The sequence below is a fragment of the Budorcas taxicolor genome, chromosome 17 (assembly GCF_023091745.1).
Source record: "Budorcas taxicolor isolate Tak-1 chromosome 17, Takin1.1, whole genome shotgun sequence".
Lineage (NCBI taxonomy): Eukaryota > Metazoa > Chordata > Mammalia > Artiodactyla > Bovidae > Budorcas > Budorcas taxicolor.
The window spans coordinates 24,977,262-25,001,477 of record NC_068926.1 but is presented as its reverse complement, the minus strand read 5'-3'; positions in this window follow the sequence as shown (position 1 = coordinate 25,001,477).

Here is a 24,216-nt window from a genome sequence, read left to right as displayed (position 1 = left end):
CTCACAAACTCACTTAGAAATACTGTTTGTCTGAAAATCTGGGCCCCTCATGGCCCAGTCCAGCTGACACTTAAAATTAACCATAACAAGACTTACACAGTCAAAGGAACAATGAGAAAATGTTTTCAGAAAAGTGGCTTTTGAGAAATATTTATTACCCATTCAATTGACTGTGGAAGTTTCTGTAGGTTTTCCTTTCATGTTTCTAAAGAAATTTGTGAGCATTGCTATCACTGCATATCAGTATTTTCATATGAACTTGAAATCTGTGTTGGTGACCTTCACAATTGCCTTAATTAGCATAGTCTTACTAAGTGAACGCAGTTACATTGGTTTACTACATTACTTAAATACATTCATAGCTTAACATCATTTTCTTCTAAAGAAAACTGCAAATATGCCCTTAGTTTGACCCATTGTATTAATTTAAATGTCTGGAAATCAAGCAAAATATTTAAATCAGGCTTTTGTATAATACTGGGGTTTAACTGAGAACACATTTAGGTAGCAATGCAATGAAGCAGTGAAACTCTGAGTTTTATGTTTGCTTTCATGAATCTGAGATAAAAACTGCTTCCTGTGCATATCTCTATATGATACTGTATTTAAATATATACAAAATATTTATATAGTTAATTACTTGAATTTACCTAAATTATGGGTTTTATCTTTAATAGTTTACTTAATCCTCTCTCACTAGGGAGAGGGAGTAAACTGTGATCACTCTAATTTATTTAGAAAAATACTTGTCTAATATTTCTACCTTCTCTAACAGGAAATTAGGAATGACATTTTGAACAACCAATCACCTGGCCAGTGGCAGGCTTATTGTCATGCACCCCAGGAAAAATATAAGTTCATGAAGGAGCCCTAAAAAAACTACCAAGGTCAGTTTTAAAGCACTTAAAGTTTCTGTCCATCCTATCAGGATATTTTAAATTGAAAGTAAAAGTTGCTCAGTCGTGTCTGACTCTGTGACTCCATGGACTATACAGTCCATGGAATTCTCCAGATCAGAATACTGGAATGGGTAGCCTTTCCCTTCTCCAGGGATCTTCCCAACCCAGGAATTAAAAATTTCTGTCAAATAAGTTCAGGCAAACTTTTGTTCATAACCCTAATGTGTATATATACTGTATATACTGCATATGTTTAATTGATATTAGAGAAAAGAATATATATATATGGATATATATAATATGTACATAATATATGCATACTATATAGAGTATAGATGTAGTATAGCATAGAATTATAATATAGAACAGTATTCCTTTGTATAACATTCATTATGAGATTTTATATATATAACATATATGTTTCCACTCCTTAGGCCAGATACACTATCCTTCAAGTTCCTAGCATAATTATGAACTCCTAGAAATCATAATACACTCAGTAAATTTTTGACAGTAAATGAACGAATGTGTGAATGAATGCAGAAATATCAGGACTTGTAATTTTTGACATTCTAACCCAAATATTTCCTGAAATATAATCATCACATATCATGGGTTAGATTTATTTGCTTTTTAACTTATACAAACAAGAAAAGTATGATATTCACAAAAATTAAAAATAATAAAAAATAAAACTATAAAACCCCAAAGTTTCCAAAGTTAATATTGAGTGAGTGGAAAAAAATCAAACTAAAACTTTCCCATATGTTCAGTAGTAAGGGAAAAAAACAAAAAAAACACACCCTTAAATATGCCTTTGAAAACATGAAGAGAAGAGGAGGTCCTGAGAGCCCAAGATAGAGTGTTTCAAATGGCAGGGGGATAATATGAAAATGTGAAATGTGAAAATGAGTGAGGAACACAGTCCTTCACTCCATCAACACCCTCTGAGATGCTGTAAAAGGGACATATGGGAGCTCAGGCTTAACTAAGAAGTGGGAATTTCCTTGCCGTGATCGTAATGATTTTATAACATTTCTTATACTTCTGAGGAGATGGAGTGTTTTAAGATAACAAAAAATGTCATATTTATTATAAGCTGTTTAAAATGTTTTCTTTTAAACATAACATTATTCCCATAGCATATATACATGAATATGAACATATACTTCCTATCATAATTAGTGCAGAGGAAACAATGCCACCTATCTCATTTAATGGTGCCAAAAGATGTATTTAGAAAATAAATCAGTTCATCATTAAAAGATCTGTTATGAGTCCATTTATTTTACATTTAAAAAATGAAGATATTATCAGCATCTCGGGCCATCTTACATAAAAGACACTGTTGCATATTTAACTGTTAATGAGAAGTGAACAGAATTTTAACTATATCAAATAAACTTGGAAGCACATTGCTGACACATATCTACAGGGAATGTGGCAGTAGGAGTTGAAATATTAGTATAGTAGATGATATAAAGAGTTGATGCTAGAGAAAAAGGTGATGTGTATACACAGATTCCTACCACATCTGTTTTGAAAGGTGAACTTTGTACATGATATGAGATGTATTTGAAGTGGTTCTACTCAGGAAAATATGGAATATACCATCTTAATGATTTTACTCATGTCATTAATGTAAAAAAAAGGAGTGGCAAGTTTAAAAATTTTATGTATATAACTAAGTGGCACAGTGGTAAAGAATCCGCCAGCTAATGCAGGGGATGCAAGAGATATGAGTTTGATCCCTGGGTCAGGAAGATACCCTGAAGTGGAAATAGCAACGTGTTCCAGTATTCTTGCCTGGAAAATGCTATGGACAGAGGAGCCTGGTGGGCTACAGTCCATGGGGTCTCAAAGAGTTCTGAGTGCATACACACAGTATATATGCATATACATACATTGTATACATATATATAGATTTGTATTTATATTCTTTTGTCATCCCAAATGTATTTTGAAGAGATTACTAATTGGATAGTCTGAACTAGACTGAACATACCTGTACTTCTTTATGGTTTCACTTTCTAACTATACAAAATGTTTTAGTTACTAAAAAGGTCACAGTTCTAAAAATCCAGGTTGTATCAAAACAAATTTTGTAAAACAAATCTATTTTCATAGTTCAATTGGTGGATTCAGTCATTTGAGGTTATAGGGGACATATTCTTTTACACAGGTGAACATGGAAGTGAGGAAGAAACTTTTGAAATATGAAGTCATTCTCTTTTATTACATTTTTTTTTTTTACTTGAATTCCCAAGGCTGTATCTTCCACCCAACTGCAGACAGCTAAACCTAAGACACTGACTTCCTCAAGGGAACTGTTTTTTCTGTGGAACCAGCAAAGATGTAGGATGAAATGCTTTATATTTTATGCAGTTAGAAAAAATTCACTGTGAACTACACAGTGAATATCGAACTCTTTCCGGAAAAAAAATCCCCTTGTCTGGGCACATGTATCAGTTTCTGGAATCATTTTTGGCTGCCATAACTGAGGGTGGAGGGGCGCCCTTGGCCTCTAGTGGGTACAGGCTATATCTGCTGTGAATCCTAAAACACACATGATGGCTTCCACCACACAGAAAAACTCAATTCAAATGTTGATAATGCTGGGTTGGCAAACACTGGGTTAGAGGAAATGAGGAAAGAAGAGCTTCGTTAACATGGGAGGAGAGGTAAAAGCAAGAGATCACTAAGCTCTTTGCATCCTTCACCAGAATTATGGAGGCCTGTAGAAATTCAGTCTGTTGGCAGAGAGTATGAGACTCCATTTCTGTGAGTGCTAAACATCATCTATGCTAACAAAGTAATTTAACTGCCCTCTCTTTGCAAGCTAAGGATTTTCCTATTAACAAGCAGCAAGTATATTACCTACTAATTGTTCAAGGAGTTCTAATGCCTATTTTTGACCCCATGATTTGTTATCTAATCAAACAGACTTCCTATAGACCACTCTTGTTTCCATGACTGAGGTCATCAGGCACTTTAAAGGGAGATGCTATAAAGGGAAAATCCTCTATATCTGGCCCCAGGAGGATCAGAGAACATCATCTGAAGACTGACCCTTGAGCAGTGTGGTGATTGAACACCCTCCACATTATCATGTGCACATCTTCCTCTTAAAAAGTAAAGTTTTTGCATGAGGCTTCCCTTTTAGCTCAGCTGGTAAAGAATCTGCCTGCAATTCAGGAGATACTGGTTCAATTCCTGGGTCGGGAAGATCCTCTGGAGATGGGATAGGCTACCCACTCCAGTATGTTCCAGCTTCCCTGGTGGCTCAGCTGGTAAATAATCCACCCACAAAGAGGGAGACCTGGGTTTGATCTTTGGGTTGGGAAGATCCCCTGGAAAAGGCTACCCAATCCAATATTCCAGCCTGGAGAATTCCATGGACAAAGAGTTGGACACCACTGAACTGCTTTCACTTTTCACTCTTAAAAGATAATTTGAAAGTCTCTATCTTAGCAAACAACTAAAAAGAGATTGGAAAACTGTATTGAAAGGAAATAATATTTACTTATATTGTTGTTTGCCTTACATGCATATTTCCCTTGTAAGTCCATAGTAATTTCCAGGAGAAGTCATCGTGATGTAATTACTTTCATGAGATTGACAGCAACAGCCCATCTATTATAGATTTTTATGGCATGCTAATTTCCCATCTGTCCGGGGCACTTCTTTTCATGTGCCAACATTTTATAGAAAAGTTATAAGAATTGAAAGCATGCTTCTCTTCTAATTGCAGCTTGACAATTATTAATGCAATATACTTGCTAAAGGAGAAGGCACGCCTCTTCATTTTTTAAAAAGGTCATTTTTATTAAAAAAGAATGTTCATTATAAGCTCCAAATTGAAAATAATTTTCTCGTCATATAAGTAGGCTCTGTCCCTTTTCCACACTTATCCCTAATCCTAAAATGACTTCCTTTCACACGTTTATTTTTCCCAATATTCTCTGTGAGATTTCTTTTACATTAAGAACCTCTGCAAGAAGTCCTCCTTGAAACATACCATGTAGAAGATTATAAAATTAGCATTAACTCTTTCATGAAAACATTGTGGATGCTATAAGTGAATCAACCAGTGACAAGTTGAATGAATTTTTTTCTCGGTTATGAGAGAAAGCAAAAGAATATGATAGAAGGCTTAAGAAATCTTAAGTTGAAGTATACATTTAAGCTACATCAGAAAACATTATGAAAGCTTGTTTTTACTTCTTACTCGGTGTGGTGTGCTCCAAGTAAATGACATTTATGCCAACATATTACTTGCTTTGTCATTATGAGTGGCTTGAGGGGCCTGGACTCACAAGGCCTCTGGACAGATTGCCTCACATCGCAAAAAATTTTATACTCTTACTTGTGCATGGGACAGATGTTATTTGAGTGAAGAGAGCCGTTATTTCATATTCCAATGTTTGTATATGTCATTTTATTAGTGACTAGTCAAAAAAACACGAGATTGATGGCATTGCAAGGGAAGAGAACATACACGGAAAACTAGTAGGGAGACCAGAGTGACATACACAAAATAATACTGTAGAAATCATTTTGATTATAGAGTGTTGTTATAAACTAGTAAAGTTTTTGAAAATATTGTGTAAAATATAGATTTTAAACAAGATTCCCAGATAAAGAAGAAAGGAAAGAACTAATATTCATTAGTGCTTTGGAGGGATAGGACTTGACCTGAGAAGCATGTACTTTAAAATGACCCCAACATAGTTTCTCCCACTTAATAAATCCATCAACAAATAAGGACATTATTGTCTCCTTTCTCAACTGATGCAGGGGGAAATCCTCAGTTTGACTATAATGCCACTAAAATGGGGGGAAAAAAGCAATATTAGTGAGAAAGGTAAATTTAGCAAGGTTGATTAGATAAATACTCAGCTGATATGACAATTATTGAAACCAGCATTTGCAAGTTGCGTTAGGTCTGCACTTTTTTCATTTAATTTATTTGAATGCTCTGAATACAGATTAACTCTCTTAGCCTAATATTTCTTGGTTCATTAGCATTAAAATGAGAACTGCAAGTTCCTTGGAATAACCTTTAAATTGTTTCTTCTAACTTCAGCAAAACTTCTGACAGTATTTCTAAATCTCCTTCAACTATAATTTTGTCATGTTCAACTCTTCCTAAGTTGTTTTTAATTTTGTTTTTTCACCGAGGGCTAGAGTTTTAAAATTGACTTTTAAAAGCAATCCACAAATTTTGTCTTGGAGACAGGGGGCACAAAGCAAAGAACTTCCAAGTCTTTATTTAGATACACTAGCAAAACTTCAGGCCATATGGTGGCTTTGAGAATAAGTCCCTAAAATATAGCAAGGAGCATAGTGAGGGTGATCAGACAAAATGTTTTATGCATGATGTTTTCCCCACATTTTCAGTAGCAGAAAAGAAAGTGTAAACAATAAAGTTCTTGTTACCATCTCCACTGCTTTTTTCTAAAGACTCGGGGAGGAAATTCACTGAAGGCACTGCATGGTATAGGTTATATCAGATATAGTGCACAAAAACCAAATCGTTTCATAGAAAAGCATTTTGAAAATGGAGTGAAAAATAAAAGGAAGAAAAGGAAAGAAGGAAAGAAAAGCCCTAATGAAAAGACTGAAGAAAGATCTGTAGGCAATGCTGGACAGAAAACAGTCTCAAGATTTTTAAGTTGATATGTAGCTTAAAAATGTCATGTTGAGAAATCAACTGTACTTCAATAGAAGGAAAAGAAAAAGTATCATGGACCACTCTCATTTAAATGAAATAACAATAATAATAGGATCATATATATATATGAATAAGTGTGGTAGCATGGGTTTTGAGAAAAAAATCTGGCACATTTAATTCAAATATTAAAGTGCATTTTAAACAGGAAAGCAAGTCAGATTTTCTAGGTCAAAACAATCTCCAGGAAATAAAAATGAATTAAGTTTATGAATGCTTCAAGGTGAAATGGACCAGTCTTAAATTCTGTGATTAATAATTCTCTCTGAAAGAGAGTTTTTGAAGGCACTTCAGGAAATTACAATTTTATGCTTCTTTTTCAATGTTCTATAAAACAATAATTTAAAATATATCACAAAATCAAACATTTTGACTTAACAAAATTGAGAGGTAGTTATATAAATGATTTGAAATTATTATATTTTACTATTCTCATTATGTGTCTAGTACTTTAACAATATTAATTATGTTACCTAAAGAATATATATAGTTTCCTTAGGTTTTCTTATTCCTATTTGCAATAGTTTCTGGATTTTATAGCACAAGAAACAAAATGTTATATTTCTGTTTTTTCTTTTGATAATGATAATAATCCTTATATGTATGATTGATCCACTCCAAAGTAACCATAATAAATAAAATTAAAGATTAACTTTTATACCAAATTCAGTTTTTATGTAAGTGAAATCCTTCAGTCTGTGTGACAATAATCATCTGTGTACACATGTTTGTTTTGGTCACATATTCTCTTTAGAATTTTATTGCTTAGTAAGAAAGCCCAGTGAAATTAATGATTTTCTATTGTCACTTTTGTTTTCCCATTATGACTTTCACAGGGGTGTATTCTAGTCTAGCCTAGTGCTAAGTGCTCAGAAAAGTTAGACCACAGAGGATTATACCAATTGAGAAAACACTTTTAGATAAATTTCACTTTCTACAGAAGGCAGCATTAACAAATGTGCCTTTTTTACTGACACTATTTTGAGGTAGAATTAACAATTTTTTTTCTTGTAGTGAAGAAGTACTTTTTCCATGCACTAAACCACATATTCTACATTTCTGTGCATTACATTTCACTTAGGCCATTTCCGTTTAGGAAAATAACTTCAAATTGATTTAAAACACAACAGCTTTAAAAAAAAATAAAGAATCTATGATTTTGTCTGTCCAGAGGCAATAAAATATTAGCCTAAATTTTAACTTTTTTTTTTTGGTTAACATTACTCAGTCATTTAGTTGTCACATATGTATTTGAAATCATGCAACAAAATCAAACGTATTTTAAATATTTTCAGATAATTATATTAATTATAGGACAACTTCTGTTTACTGAGTAACAAAATCTACTTCTTAGCAAATAGCAGCATGGCCCAAGAGTTTTAAGATCTGTGATTAGCAGCCCTTGTTCTGCTTCTGGATATACCAACTTTTTCTCGTTGCAAGATCTTCAAACTCTTAGAAGCTGCGTATGTTTACCATAAAATTGCATCTGCTGTACCTGTTAAGCAAAGGAGATGTTTATGAATTTTCAAATCCCTGTCATCTTTTAAAGCAAATTGGCTTTATTTATTTTTTTAGTAAAATCATCCTGGTTTCTTCATTCACGGCAGATTTGATGATGGATTCAAATGCCCTAGCTGAAAGCCACGAGTTTTAATTTTGGTTTATTTTCCTTTGTAAAACATAACCTTTGATGATTATTATAGTAGTGTTCTGCAAGTGATAAACTCTTTTTTATATTAATAATTCAGCTATATTTTATTTTATCTGTAAAGGATGGTTCATTTAGATGTAAGATTCAAAACTGAAGTGTTTTCTTTTTTTTTTCAGTAGTCTAAAGCTATTACTGCTTGCATATATAGATAAACGCATCTATATTTGCTAATGAGAAACAATATCTTGAAATCATACCTTTGTAGGTAGTTTGTCTCTTCTTTCTGGCTCAAAAAATTTGTTTGTTGAGATTACACTTTCACGTCAATGAATCTATATTTATATTTGTTATATATATATATATATATATATATATTTAGTAATCCAAAGCTTAAAATGATACAGCATAAATTCTTCCTGGATAGATATAGCCCACACCCAGATAAATTACTTTGGGAGATTATCTAAGTATTAGCTTAAAAAAAAACCAAAAAGCTTGGTTATGAGGATGGAAATTGTTGTCCTGGACAATATGAAACTCATTTTCTAGCTTTCTAGAAAGCCCAATGTTAGGTTCCCCAAAAGACTGGACCCTTGATGCTGGGTAGCTAATTCACTATGATAGTTTAGGTGCTGATATATTTATTCAGATAATCTCCAAAGATTATCTGTACATTTATTTTGTTTAAGAAACAAATAGACCTGCACATTTTTTTAAAAATCTGGTACACAGAACCATTGTAAAAGAAAAGTGGAAATATACATAATTTGTAATTTCCACTATCAATTCTATTTGGAGTGTTTTATTCAGATTTTTCTATCAAGTCCTTTATATATAATTTTGTTTTTCCCAAGAACTAGATGTTAGAATTTAACAAGCAAAATGTTTATTTCTATATTTTAGTGATTTTCAGTTTCTCTATCAATTCTGGACTCTATCTCAATTAATTATTTTTCTTTTTATTAGTGATTGTTTGTTTCTATAGTTTGAAAACAATGAGCACAACAAATAGCCTGTCTATAGGCATAGAATTCTCCTCAACTCTCATGGACATGGACCATTTTCATTCTTATGTGATCTCGACATCTCTCTCTGCACCTCCTCTCTTCTTTTCTCTTTATCAACCTTATCGTTTTCCTTGCTCATAGGGTTAACTGTCAAGGCTTCTCTGACTTCTTGCATATAATATCCATTTAGATTTGCCAATTTGTCAACCCTAAAAATGGACTCGATCATTTAGAATTTCTTAGATAAAATTCCCAAAAGAGCCATTCTGGTTCATCCTTTTTTTTTTTTTTTAAAATGTCATGCCATAGATAGTATTTTGACCAGATTGGGCTCAGCAACTTGGATTAGTCACCTACAGCCTAGGTGACGGGAGAGGTACAGTTGTCAAATGGTAATACCCTAAAGTAAGTTCAGGGAGGACAGAAGCATCTATGAGCAGAGGGTTAAAAATGGGTTGATCTTAATTTTTTTTTACAGATAAAATCCTTGAAATCAGGAGCCCAAGATCCTTCTGACCCTGGTAATCTCAAGTGGGAGGTGTCAGAAAAAGATAACTGGAATGTGGGGGCCCAGTGTGCAAAGCAATTCTGCTTTTTAATCCTTAGATATTGTTCTTCATTGTGAAACAGACCTCATTCAGTGTTGGACTGTTCACTCACTAATTAAGAATGTGAGATGGGATCAGGTCATTGTGAGATAAGACAGTTTATCCAACTGATGATGCAGTAATCCTGCACAGTGCAAGTGGAACTGCGGGTTCAAGTATGTGAATAGCACAGACGGCCAGTCCTAAATACAAACAAAATTCAAAGTTAAAATAATTATTTTCAAAACAAATTAATGAAATAGTCAAATGTCATATTTCTTAAAAAATGTGTTTAACATAGTGTATGCTTATACACATGTCTAAATGGATACGTTTACAGTAGAACACAGATGAAACAAGGGTGAGTGTGCGAAACTAATCCAGAGAGAAATATCAGTAGATCTTTAATGAGCAATATGTAAAGTTTAGATTGAAACAATTAATTAAAATAGAATAATTTCAATAAATTGATGGCAAAAACTCTATATGTATGTGCACACAATATGTATTAAGACTACATAGAAATTACATTTAGAATGCAACATGACATCTTTTTTTACCATATGAGCTGTACTCAATTTAACTCATAATTATTAAAAGTTTTTATTATGTGCAAGTTACTTTGCTGGCTCCTGGGGATAAAATTGTAAATGCAATAAATATTCTTCAAAAAACACATAAATTTAGAAAGGAGTACAAACAAGTATATACCTAGAGATACAGAGTATTACAAGCTATTTTGACAAAAAGAATAGAGCTTTTTAAATGGAAAAGTCTCATTAGATGAAGTAGCATACCAACAGGACATAAAATACAAGTAAAAGATCTTCAGATGAAAACGAGGTGTAAGGAAGAGTATTCAAGGAGAGGATGTGATTTGTGTAAATCTCTCAGAACACGAAAGATCATGAGGTTATAAGCCACAAAATAATTTATCTACCACAAAGAAAAATCATGAAGGCTAGAAAGTAGATGGTAGTAGAGTGATAAGAATGAAGCTAGAAAGGCAACAGATGGTTACTTCATGTAGTGTCCACAGAGTTCATGTATAGTTGTCTATATGTTAATGTATAATAATCTAAGTTCAGTTCAGTGCAGTCGCTCAGTCGTCTCCGACTCTGCGATCCCATGAATTGCGGCATGCCAGGCCTCCCTGTTCATCACCATCTCCAGGAGTTCACTCAGACTCACGTCCATCGAGTCCATGATGCCATCCAGCCATCTCATTCTCGGTCGTCCACTTCTCCTCCTGCCCCCAATCCCTCCCAGAATCAGAGTCTTTTCCAATGAGTCAAGTCTTTGCATGAGGTGGCCAAAGTACTGGAGTTTCAGCTTTAGCATCATTCCCTCCAAAGAAATCCCAGGGTTGATCTCCTTCACAATGGACTGGTTGGATCTCCTTGCACTCCAAGGGACTCTCAAGAGACTTCTCCAACACCACAGTTCAAAAGCATCAATTCTTTGGCGCTCAGCCTTCTTCACAGTCCAACTCTCACATCCATACATGACCACAGGGAAAACCATAGCCTTGACTAGATGGACCTTAGTCGGCAAAGTAATGTCTCTGCTTTTGAATATGCTATCTAGATTGGTCATAACTTTTCTTCCAAGGAGTAAGCGTCTTTTAATTTCATGGCTGCAGTCACCATCTGCAGTGATTTTGGAGCCCAAAAAAATAAAGTCTGACACTGTTTCCACTGTTTCCCCATTTTTTCCCATGAAGTGATGGGACCAGATGCCATGATCTTCGTTTTCTGAGTGTTGAGCTTTATGCCAACTTTTTCACTCTCCTCTTTCACTTTCATCAAGAGGCTTTTTAGCTCCTCTTCATCTGCATATCTGAGGTTAATGATATTTCCCCCGGCAATCTTGATTCCAGCTTGTGTTTCTTCCAGTCCAGTGTTTCTCATGATGTACTCTGCATATAAATTAAATAAGCAGGGTGACAATATACAGCCTTGACACACTCCTTTTCCTATTTGGAACCAGTCTGTTGTTCCATGTCCAGTTCTAACTCTTGCTTCCTGACCTGCATACAGATTTCTCAAGAGGCAGGTTAGGTGGTCTGGTATTCCCATCTCTTTCAGAATTTTCCACAGTTTATTGTGATCCACACAGTTAAAGGCTTTGGCATAGTCCATAAAGCAGAAACAGATGTTTTTCTGGAACTCTCTTGCTTTTTCGATGATCCAGCAGATGTTGGCAATTTGATCTCTGGTTCCTCTGCCTTTTCTAAAACCAGCTTGAACGTCAGGGAGTTCACGGTTCACATATTGCTGAAGCCTGGCTTGGAGAATTTTGAGCATTACTTTACTAGCATGTGAGATGAGTGCAATTGTGTGGTAGTTTGAGCATTCTTTGGCATTTCCTTTCTTTGGAATTGGAATGAAAACTGACCTTTTCCAGTCCTGTGGCCACAGCTGAGTTTACCAAATTTGCTGGCATATTGAGAGCAGCACTTTCACAGCATCATCTTTCAGGATTTGAAACAGCTCTATTGGAATTCCATCACCTCCACTAGCTTTGTTCGTAGTGATGCTTTCTAAGGCCCACTTGACCTCACATTCCAAGATGTCTGGTTCTAGATTAGTGATCACATCATCATGACTGGGTCATGAAAATCTTTTTTGTACAGTTCTTCCGTGTATTCTTGCCACCTCTTCTTAATATCTTCTTCTTCGTTAGGTCCATACCATTTCTGTCCTTTATCGAGCCCATCTTTGCATGAAATGTTCCCTTGGTATCTCTAATTTTCTTGAAGAGATCTCTAGTCTTTCCCATTCTGTTGTTTTCCTCTATTTCTTTGCATTGATCGCTGAAGAAGGCTTTCTTATCTCTTCTTGCTATTCTCTGGAACTCTGCATTTAGATGCCTATATCTTTCCTTTTCTCCTTTGCTTTTTGCCTCTCTTCTCTTCACAGCTATTTGTAAGGCCTCCCCAGACAGCCATTTTGCTCTTTTGCATTTCTTTTCCATGGGGATGGTCTTGATCCCTGTCTCCTGCACAATGTCACGAACCTCTGTCCATAGTTCATCAGGCACTCTATCAGATCTAGGCCCTTAAATCTATTTCTCACTTCCACTGTATAATCATAAGGGATTTGATTGAGGTCATACCTGGATGGTCTAGTGGTTTTCCCAACTTTCTTCAATTTAAGTCTGAATTTGGTAATAAGGAGTTCATGATCTGAGCCACAGTCAGCTCCCGGTCTTGTTTTTGTTGACTGTATAGAGCTTCTCCATCTTTGGTTGCATAGAATATAATCAATATGATTTCGGTGTTGACCATCTGGTGATGTCCATGTGTAGAGTCTTCTCTTGTGTTGTTGGAACAGGGTGTTTGCTATGACCAGTGCATTTTCTTGGCAAAACTCTATTAGTCTTTACCCTGCTTCATTCTGCATTCCAAGGCCAAATTTGCCTGTTGTTACTTCAGGTGTTACTTGACTTCCTACTTTTGCATTCCAGTCCCCTATAATGAAAAAGACATCTTTTTTGGGTGTTAGTTCTAAAAGGTCTTGTAGGTCTTCATAAAACCGTTCAACTTCAGCTTCTTCAGCATTACTGGTTGAGGCATAGAGTTGGATAACTGTGATATTGAATGGTTTGCCTTGGAGATGAACAGAGATCATTTTGTCATTTTTGAGATTGCATCCAAGTACTGCATTTCAGACTCTTTAAGGCCAATGGCAAATCAAAACTTGGAAAGTAATAGGGGTTGGAAGAGATGCATGATCATATTTGCATGTTGAAATCCTTCTTTATTTCACCATGATAGATTGATAAGAAAGCATCTGGGAAAGGCAGTGAGGTTAAGGGGGAGGTGATTGTAGCTTTCTACATGAGAAATGAATCAGGAGCTTCTATGTTTTCTATGAACCATAAGCCAAAACGAAATCTTCCATGTATATTAAGAAAAGGAAAGTAAGCAACTTAAAATCATGCTTTATAAGAGAAAAATCTTCAAAATTTATTCAAAATATTACTACTTTCAGGACACAAATATTAGTTATTAAGTTGAATGAGATTACCATGTTTTTATGTCTAAATTCAGAACTGTTCATGTTCTTAGTATTAATAGATACATTGCACTAGTGCTGAGCACCCTTTACAATACAATTGAAGAACTTTTTGTTTATTCTACTGACATCTAATCTAACAAAAATTTCATCTAAACAGTATTCAGGACTCTTAAGTCTATATGGGATATGTCTGCCCTTAGCATTGCCAGAGGCAAAATGTATTTTTGTTGATAGGATGAACATTATGCTTTCCTCTGAAATTCTCTGGTGATGGCTTGATCAGTAAGTCTTCAGTTTGTTCCAAGTACTCTTCTTATGTTTTGGACTTTTTGTGGTCTTTTTTGAATACTGGTAAGAGTGTATGATTTTGTTTTCTGGGGATTAAGGTGATAGAGTAGTCTTTTCAGAAATGAATTACATGGAATAAAAATAGACCCATCTTTTCTTAGTGACAAAGTAAACAATTACATGGAAACAATTCATAGGGAGAATTGTATTATACAATAAAAAATGTGTGTGTTCTATGACCTTAGAAAAATAGAAATTGTTGATTCATGAAATGACATTTGTCTTACTTTAAACACAGTAATTAGACTAAATAGGGCTTGGTGGCCCTTCTTTCTTTCCCTCAAATCTTTTCCCTCATTTTGTGTCATCTTTCATTATTATTCTGGAAATATTTTTAAATAATATAATTCGTAAATTTTGCCAAAGTACCAGTATATTAAGTACTTTTATATATTAAATATATTAAGTAATAACTGCTTAAAAGTGCAGTGATTTTCAAGTTTACTAGCCATCTGCTGCCGTAATTTAAGATCTCTCTAAGAAAGTGAGAATGTAGTTTAAGGTTATGCGATCAATAAGACCTCAGGTTTATATTTGCTGTGTATGAAATAGGAAAACTATGTCTTTTCCCTTTAAAAAGAATGGCCAATAAATTTAAAATGATTAAAAATATGGAAAGCATGTTTCAGATCACATTAAATGCAAGTGAAATTAATAACAAGAGGAGATCACAGGAAATACCAATTATTTAGAAATTTAGCATTACTCATGTATATATAATTTTGGGTCACATGAGAAAATTAGGAAAAATTCAAATCTGATGATAATGAAAAAAGTCATGAAATTCATAATATATAGCTGTAGTAGGATTTAGAGAATATCTTACAGCTTTTATTTGCTATCATTGGAAGAGAAAAATAATGTCTACAATATTAAAAATCAATCATCCCATATTTCACCTTAAAATACATAAAAAAGAAAAGTAAATTACAGTCAAACCACAGAAATAGAAGACTGAACACAAATAGAAAAATTACAAAATCACATATTGATTCTTCGAGCAGATTTTTTTAAAATGGACCAATGGAAATAAAACAAAAATCCTTATAAGCACTTACTCAGATTGACCAAGAAAAAGGAAAAAGAGATCCCACAAATTAGTAGGAAAAAGAGAGGAGTCATTGCTATAGAGCTTGTAGATACTGAAAGAGTTGTGTCTGACTCTGTGCGACCCCATAGACGGCAGCCCGCCGGGCTCCCCCCGTCGTTCCTGGGATTCTCCAGGCAAGAATACTGGAGTGAGTTGCCATTTCCTTCTCCAATGCATGAAAGTGAAAAGTGAAACTGAAGTCACTCAGTCGTGTCTGACTCTTAGCAACCCCATAGACTGCAGCCCACCAGCCTCCTCCATCCATGGGATTTTCCAGGCAAGAGTACTGGAGTGGGGTGCCATTGCCTTCTCCCTATTTTGTACTACTTAACACCAACTAGTTGGAAAACTGTGTTGAAATGGATACATTCCTTGGAAAGTGCAACTAAGCAGAACTCACATTCCATGAAAGAGGAAACTGTAATAGCCCTGTGTCTACTAAAGAAACAGAATTCATACTCAAAAGCTTTGCTACAAAGAAAATTTCATGCTCAGTATTTCACTGTTGAATTTTATCAAATACTTAAGAAAAAAATACCAATCTTACACGAACTCGCCCAAGAAACAAAAGAAGAGGTGTCTCTTCCTACTTGCTTTATGAGTCTAGAAAAACCATAATTCCCCCACCTTCACAAAGACAATAAAAATAATTTATGGACCAATATTGCTCATGAATATAGATGCAAAAAATGTTTTTAAATAGTGGTAATTGACTCCAGCAACATATTAAAAGAATAATACATTAAGACAGAGTAAATGTCTAATACAAGGTAGTTTAGACAAAACATTTCAACAGATATTTGAAAAAATCAACTTTAACTTCTGTTAAAAATTATCAATAAACTAAGACTAGAGGAGAAATTTCTCAGTTTGATAAAAGAGAAGTATGATAAGTCTACAGCCAACATCGTAACTAATGGTGAAATACTGAACACATAACGATATCCATTCTTAACAATTCACATTCTAAGGAGAGTCCAAAAAAACTATGGGAAATAATAACTGCATTTAATACACTTGCAAATTACAATTTTATTTTCAAACGCTAGAAGCAACCAATAAGAAAATAAAATTTAAAACAGTCTATTTTTGATAGTGTTGAAATTCATATGAGTTAACCATATATTTAGCAAAAGGTGAACAAAAACTATATGCCCCCCCCAAAAATTTACAGATTGGAGAAAGCAAAGAAAACCTAAAGGAATGATGAGTTATTTTATATTTGTGGTTTGGAAATCAATACTGTTAAGAAATCAACTGTCCTCAAAATGGTAGTAATCATAAACTATTTCCTAGATTTACATGGAAATACAAAAGACCTACTGTCCATATCTTGAAAGATACGAGAGAGGAAGAAGTCAAGAATTTGTACCTGATTTCAAAATGTGTATACATTTATATTAATCAAGAGAGTGTGGCATTTGAGTGACAGAATACATACAGATCAATGGAACAAGGCAAGAAAGCCAAAGTGAAAAGTAAAACAACAAAACATCTTTTTATTTCTTCAATTTTGCTATATAAAGTTCTTTATATTTTTACAATGTGAAATTTACCGTGAGAGATATCAAATACTTCCATTGGTTTTTATCTCTCCTTATTTTTGATCTCTTTTCCTTTTTTCTAAGGGTTTTCAGTTTTTAATCTATAAAAATCAATTATGAGATTTTTAAATGAGTGATTATGTTGAGACCATATTTAATTTTATTTCTCCTCTACTATTTCTCCTTTCATAGAACCTCCTTTTTAAAATGGTGTCAGTCAGGCATATATGACTTTTTCTTTTATAATCTTTTATTTAATCACAAATGAGAAAATTAAAGGGCAAAATTTTTTTTTAAAGGGCAAAAATTTTTATAAAAATATCATTAATGAAGAAAGATCAGTTATTGTCAGAACTCACATCCAACAGCAAACAATGACAACTCTGAGGCAATATAAAATGGTGAAGTAAGTTCTTTCCAACAAATCACTTTAAAGAAAAAAAAAAAAAAGAACTTTCCATTTGAAATACAGTATTATTATTTCTTGTTTTGTAAAATGAACTTCAGAAAATTTAGGGGGTACATCAGCTTTTATTTAAAAAAAGATTAACTTGCTTTTTATTGGCATTTCTTTCAAATTTGGACATAGTTATTTTTATAATAAATGCAAGGTTACCAAAGAGATGGCTGAGTTTTACTTTCCTTCAGCAGAGTTGAACCAGGTGAGATGTCATAGAAGCATTTTACATTAAGCTTCTAGATGGTGTTCATACTTGAATTCATCATCCCTCTTCTTTGTTTATATACTGCTGCTGCTGCTGCTAAGTCGCTTCAGTCGTGTCCGACTCTGTGCGATCCCATAGATGGCAGCCCACCAGGCTCCCCCATCCCTGGGATTCTCTAGGCAGGAACACTGGAGTGGGTTGCCATTTCCTTCTCCAGTGCATGAAAGTGAAATGTCAAAGTGAAGTCGCTCAGTCGTGTCTCACTCTTAGCGACCCCATGGACTGCAGCCTACCAGGCTCCTCTGTCCGTGGGATTTTCCAGGCAAGAGTACTGGAGTGAGGTGCCATTGTTTATATAACTCCCATTTTATTCAGGTAAAATGTTCCCTGATAAAGGGGATGGGTTGCAGTCTGCTTGAACCCATGAATCTCAAACCCAGGTGCACATTCTATTCACCTGTGGAACTTTGAAAAAATTCTGATGCTCTGGAGATTTTGGACCAATTGGTTAGAGATACCAACCAGGAACAATGATTGTAAAGACCTCTAAATATCTTGACTGTTTAATATTAAGACAATGTGGCATCTTTTAGGCTAGAGATTGAACTGTCAATATCTAGACTTGAAGGGATTTTTTTTTTTTTAAATTTCTGAGGAATACAAACATGAGACCAGAAGAAAGTCTTTATGTTTCCATAGCTGCCTGTCCTCAACCTTCCTACATTCTTTGTTTCCTTATTTTTAGAATGCTGAAGCTTGACAATCTCATGTTGGAAAATTTGGCAGCCCTTTAGTAATCTTGAAGGGTGATTAATGCCACAATGCTAAAAGCTGTAAAATTAAAGGAGTGAGGAAACTGGAATTTTTATGATATTAAATTGCAGAATCAACCCTAAAGATTTCTTGACATTAAGCAGTGAATAGTCTCTGCAAATAGGTTTTCTGCTACTTACCACCAAACATATCCCAACTGATTTAATTATTGAACCATGCAATAACTCAACAATTAAAACAATTCAGGAAACTTAAAACAACGGAAGCTTTTTAGACTAGGTTTACACCATTACAACCTTTCATTTATTCCAAAGAGGCATTCCCCAAGACTCTTGTTCTCTGAACTAGCTTAGGCTAGCTGTTGTGTATTTTGATAAAGTCATTTCCTTAGTGTCCATAGTGTTTTCCAATAATATAGTTGCAGTTATATTTGATCCAGCCTTCTTCATATACAACTAATACCTAGTTTAACAATTTAGACAAACTGAGGTCAGAACCATATTGTGGCATTTTGTGTTGAGAATTCAGGTATTCAAATGCACTTATTGAGAACCAATATTATCAGTCTGTTTAACTTAGTGTATAAATATATGAGATTTGGAATAAAACATGTTCAAATTAAATCCTTCAAATAAATGGTTATTTAAAGCACTCTGACAAGGGAAAGAACCTGTGGCCTTTCTAAGGAGAGTGGAAAGGGTTACAGAAATGTAATAACAGAAAAATATGTGAAGTAAATAAAACGAGGTAGTATAGACTGTTGTGTTATCCAGCAACCTGTAACTCAAGACCCACAAGGGGAAGTCATTCAAAAGACTGAGAAATGTTGAAACATTGTTTTCACATTTTTTCATATCAAGGCAAGAAGAGGTCAGATAAATCCCCCCAAATAAATTGTATATAAACTAATGCAGTCAGGAGTGGAATCCTCCTTGAATCGTAATATTACATCTTACTATAAAAATTTATGCTGGAATATTACATCATTTACTGGTATACAGTAAATCTGTGATAAATGAATGAATATTGAATAAAGATGGGAATAAACAAAAGATAAACAATAACCAATGAAACCAAAGCAATAATCAATGAAGCAAAGCTATGAAAAATTTGAAACCAAGACTGCTCAGTTCACTTCAGGGGCCAGAACCCAGAAATGAAAAGCCACCAGGACTCATTCTGCTTCTCTCTTCATTCTAATAGACAGTCTTTCAACCTAGTTAGGAGCCAGGGTCACTCCTTGTGTTACAGGAGAAAAAGGATGTTATATTCTCATATCCAAAATTAAAATAAAAATCCTTATAAACTCCTGGCGGTCCTAAATGAGGTCACACATTCATTACTGTGACCAGAGAGGATCAGTCCCATGAGAACCACTAAACTAGAGTTGTAGTTTGGGAGTTACATCAAAAAGTGTTCTAAAATAAAGAGGATAGATGTGACAATCTATTCCAAAAGAGAAAGTGCACTTGGAAGACACCATGTAAATTCTCTTTTATTTTGTAAGGATTTCATATCTTACTCTAATGACAGTATATGCTACTCAATGGTTTAACCAGAAGTCTTGTAAGCCCATTTCTGTTTTAATAATTTTTTGGGTCTGCCCTTTGAAGATTGAGTAAGGGAGACACATACATCAGTTCAGTTCAGTCACTCAGTCATGTCCTACTCTTTGTAGCACGCCAGGCCTCCCTGTCCATCACCAACTCCCGGAGTTCACTCAGACACACATCCATCGAATCAGTGATGCCATCCAGCCATCTCATCCTCTGTCGTCCCCCTCTCCTCCTACCCCCAATCCCTCTCAGCACCAGAGTCTTTTCCAATGAATCAACTCTTCACATGAGGTGGCCAAAGTATTGGTGTTTCAGCTTTAGCGTCGTTCCTTCCAAAGAACACCCAGAACTGATCTCCTTTAGAATGGACTAGTTGGATCTCAATGCAGTCCAAGGGACTCTCAAGAGTCCTCTCCAACACCACAGTTCAAAAGCATCAGTTCTTCGGCGCTCAGCCTTCTTCACAGTCCAAATTTCACATCCTTATATGACCACTGGAAAAAGCACAGCCTTGACTCAGTTCAGTTCAGTCGCTCAGTAGTGTCCGACTCTTTGCGACCCCATGAATCACAGCACGCCAGGCCTCCCTGTCCATCACCAACTCCTGGAGTTCACTCAGACTCACGTCCATAGAGTCAGTGATGCCATCCAGCCATCTCATCCTCTGTTGTCCCCTTCTCCTCCTGCCCCCAATCCCTCCCAGCATCAAAGTCTTTTCAAATGAGTCAGTTCTTCGCATGAGGTGGCCAAAGTACTGGAGCTTCAGCTTTAGCATCATTCCTTCCAAAGAACACCCAGGGCTGATCTCCTTCAGAATGGACTGCTTGGATCTCCTTGCAGTCCAAGGGACTCTCAAGAGTCTTCTCCAACACCACTGTTCAAAAGCATCAATTCTTCAGTGCTCAGCCATCTTCACAGTCCAATTCTCACATCCATACATGACCACAGGAAAAACCATAGCCTTGACTAGATGGACCTTAGTTGGCAAAGTAATGTCTCTGCTTTTGAATATACTATCTAGGTTGGTCATAACTTTTCTTCCAAGGACTAAGCGTCTTTTAATTTCATGGCTGCATTCCCCATCTGCAGGGATTTTGGAGCCCCCAAAAATAAAGTCTGACACTGTTTCCACTTTTTCCCCATCTATATCCCATGAAGTGATGGGACCGGATGCCATGACCTTCGTTTTCTGAATGTTGAGCTTTAAGCCAACTTTTTCACTCTCCTCTTTCACTTTCATCAAGAGGCTTTTTAGCTCCTCTTCACTTTCTGCCATAAGGGTGGTGTCATCTGCATATCTGAGGTTATTGATATTTCTCCCAGGATTCTTGATTCCAGCTTGTGCTTCTTACAGTTCAGCGTTTCTCATGATGTACTCTGCATAGCATTTAAATAAGCAGGGTGACAATAAACAGCCTTGACATACTCCTTTTCCTATTTGGAACCAGTCTGTTGTTCCATGTCCAGTTCTAACTCTTGCTTCCTGACCTGCATACAGATTTCTCAAGAAGCAGGTGAGGTGGTCTGGCATTCCCATCTCTTTCAGAATTTTCCACAGTTTATTGTGATCCACACAGTCAAAGGCTTTGGCATAGTCAATAAAGTAGAAAGAGATGTTTTTCTGGAACTCTCTTCCTTTTTCCATGATCCAGCGGATGTTGGCAATTTGATCTCTGTTTCCTCTGCCTTTTCTAAAATCAGCTTGAACATCAGGAAGTTCACCATTCATGTATTGTTGAAGCCTGGCTTGGAGAAATTTGAGCATTACTTTACTAGCATGTGAGATGAATGCAATTGTGTTGTAGTTTGAGCATTCTTTGGCATTGCCTTTCTTTTGAATTGGAATGAAAACTGACCTTTTCCAGTCCTGTGGCACCTTCAATACAGAGGGATCAAAAACTATGGGACGACAAAATTAACCCCCAGGTGTGGGACCAGGGGATTCCTAGACGAGCCCACCAAGCTGAACTGGTCATCATTGTCCTCCAAGATCCCACTCGGTTTCCTAACCGGAAACAATACCCTCTCAAAAGAGAGCCTCGGGAGGGACTACAGCTTTTAATAAATAAATTTCTTGCTTGTGGGCTATTGGTCCCCACCAGTTCACCATGTAACACCACAATCCTCTCGGTAAAGAATAAAGATGGAACCTGGTGAATGGTTCAAGATCTCCGGATCATAAATGAAGCTGTAGTACCCCTCCATCCCACAGTACCCAATCCCTATGTAATCTTGGGAGAAATCCCACCCAGTGTCAAGTGGTTTACAGTCTTGGATTTCAAAGATGCATTTTTTTTGCATACCACTGGCTAAAGAATCTCAATATTTTTGCCTTTGAGTGGGAGGCCCCAGGAGAAAAACTTGAACAGATGACTTGGACAGTATTACTTAAGAGGTTCAGAGATAGCCCCCACCTGTATTCATATGCTAATTAGTGGGAGGATCATCCCTACCATTAGGGAACTACCCACTCCTCCCTCTTTTGACTGTGCCTTGGAGCTATCCTGCCTCCCCTGGGTGTGTCTGTTGGGTTATAGCTTGGGGATTCAGTTCAGTTCAGTCCCTCAGTCGTGTCCGATTCTTTGCAACCCTATGGATCGCAACACGCCAGGCCTCCCTGTCCATCACCATCTCCCAGAGTTCACTCAGACTCACGTCCATAGAGTCAGGGATGCCATCCAGCCATCTCAACCTCTGTTGTCCCCTTCTCCTCCTGCCCCCAATCCCTCCCAGCATCAGAGTCTTTTCCAATGAGTCAACTCTTCGCATGAGGTGGCCAAAGTACTGGAGTTTCAGCTTTAGCATCATTCCTTCCAAAGAACACCCAGGGCTGATCTCCTTCAGAATGGAGTGGTCGGATCTCCTTGCAGTCCAAGGGACTCTCAAGAGTCTTCTCCAACACCACTGTTCAAAAGCATCAATTCTTTGGTGCTCAGCCTTCTTCACAGTCCAACTCTCACATCCATACATGACCACAGGAAAAACCATAGCCTTGACTAGACGGACCTTAGTCGGCAAAGTAATGTCTCTGCTTTTGAATATACTATCTAGGTTGGTCATAACTTTTCTTCCAAGGAGTAAGCGTCTGTTAATTTCATGGCTGCAATCACCATCTGCAGTGATTTTGGAGCCCCAAAAAATAAAGTTTGACACTGTTTCCACTCTTTCCCCATCTATTTCCCATGAAGTGATGGGACCGGATGCCATGACCTTCGTTTTCTGAATGTTGAGCTTTAAGCCAATTTTTTCACTCTCCTCTTTCACTTTCATCAAGTGGTTTTTTAGCTCCTCTTCACTTTCTGCCATAAGGGTGGTGTCATCTGCATATCTGAGGTTACCGAGATTTCTCCTGGCATTCTTGATTCTAGCTTGTGCTTCTTACAGCCCAGTGTTTCTCATGATGTACTCTGCATATAAGTTAAATAAGCAGGGTGACAACATAAAGCCTTGACGTACTCTTTTTCCTATTTAGAACCAGTCTGTTGTTCAATGTCCTGTTCTAACTGTTGCTTCCTGACGTGCATACAGATTTCTCAAGAGGCAGGTCAGGTGGTCTGGTATTCCCATCTCTTTCAGAATTTTCCACAGTTTATTGTGATCCACACAGTCAAAGGCTTTGGCATAGTCAATAAAGCAGAAAGAGATGTTTTTCTGGAACTCTCTTGCTGTTTCCATGATCCAGCGGATGTTGGCAATTTGATCTCTGCTTCCTCTGCCTTTTCTAAAATCAGCTTGAACATCAGGAAGTTCACCATTCATGTACTGCTGAAGCCTGGCTTGGAGAATTTTGAGCATTACTTTACTAGCATGTGAGATGAATGCAATTGTGCGGTAGTTTGAGCATTCTTTGGCATTTCCTTTCTTTGGGATTGGAATGAAAACTGACCTATTCCAGTCCTGTGACCACTGCTGAGTTTTCCAAATTTGCTGGCATATTGAGTACAGCACTTTCACAGCATCATCTTTCAGAATTTGAAATAGCTCAACTGAAATTCCATCACATCCACTATCTTTGTTCATAGTGATGCTTTCTAAGACCCACTTGACTTCACATTCCAAAATGTCTGGCTCTAGATGAGTGATCACATCATCATGATTATCTGGGTCATGAAGATCTTTTTTGTACAGTTCTTCCATGTGTTCTTGCCACCTCTTCTTAATATTTTCTGCTTCTGTTAGGTCCATACCATTTCTGTCTTTTATCGAGCCCATCTTTGCATGAAATGTTCCCTTGGTATCTCTAATTTTCTTGACGAGATCTCTAGTCTTTCCCATTTGTTTTTTTCCTCTATTTCTTTGGATTGATCGCTGAAGAAGTCTTTCTTATCTCTTCTTGCTA